This window comes from Echinops telfairi, unplaced genomic scaffold, assembly GCF_000313985.2.
Source record: "Echinops telfairi isolate 266 unplaced genomic scaffold, ASM31398v2 ScPeMD7_7467;HRSCAF=8505_1, whole genome shotgun sequence".
In the NCBI taxonomy this organism is placed as follows: domain Eukaryota; kingdom Metazoa; phylum Chordata; class Mammalia; order Afrosoricida; family Tenrecidae; genus Echinops; species Echinops telfairi.
Window position 1 is genome coordinate 7307515 of NW_022111368.1, and position 1055 is coordinate 7308569.

Sequence of the window (1055 nt, forward strand, 5' to 3'; positions counted from 1 at the left end):
AGCCAGGAAAACCCTATGGACCAGTTCAAGTCTGTCATGCTGAGTCCAATAGAATCGACTACAACTAATAACAACAACTACAGGCCTTGAGAAGAGCAAGATAATAATATGTAAAAAGGATGTTCAACCAAAAACCCACTACCATAAAGTCGATTCTGACTCAGGGTGACCCTGTTTTAAGGTTATTTTCTTGGCTGTCAATCTTTAAGGGAGCCGATCGCCTCATTCTTCTCCTGTGGAGCAGCTGGTGGATTAGAACCACTGAACTTTCAGGTAGCAATCCAATGCTTACCTGACAGCACTACCAAGGCTCCTTAAAAAAAACCAAGTGATGGGGAATTACACATTCTATAAGTCTTTCCCGTGTGATCATAAATCCGTTCCTTGTCTCTGAGGTAAATCCTGCATTTAAAGAACTTAAGTTCTTTTCCCTTTATTCTCTCTTCCATGGTCAACGGCAGAGCCCAGCTTCATCCTGCAGAGAAGGATGAATCCTTCATCTACGTGAGGAAGGCTGGTCGCCCAGTCCCCGGGCTTCTGTTTGCAGTCATACCAGTCATAGTTCAATGACATCTCCTGCAGCGAGGCCTCCCTTCCAAACCCTGTGACCATTTGAGGTCACGGAAGCTCTCCCATCACGAAGCTTCGAAAGATGAGGTGTGGCTGAGGTTTTCTGATGCAGAAACGAAAGTTAGCAAACCAAGCTTCGATGACAAAGAGAAAAAGTCCTGGGTGTTTGGGAATCTTCCGAGGAAGAAAGAAATAGAAAGTTTGGGCATCTTCCAAGAGCTGAGGGATGTAAGAAAGAAAGAGAATAAAAAGGGCTTGCATCGACACTTCTTTGGACACCCTCTTTGGAATGAGCCTCAAGTGGGACAAGAACCATTATCATCAAAGCCCTGGTAAAACATTGTTTTATAAAATGGTTCAAAATAAACCAATGTTCTACGTGCTCTTTCCAAAGTGAAAATCAAAGACTACAGGGTCTAATATTTCTTCTTTTTTTTTCATTTTCAATTTTTTTTCATTTAAATCATTTTATTGGGAGCTCTTAC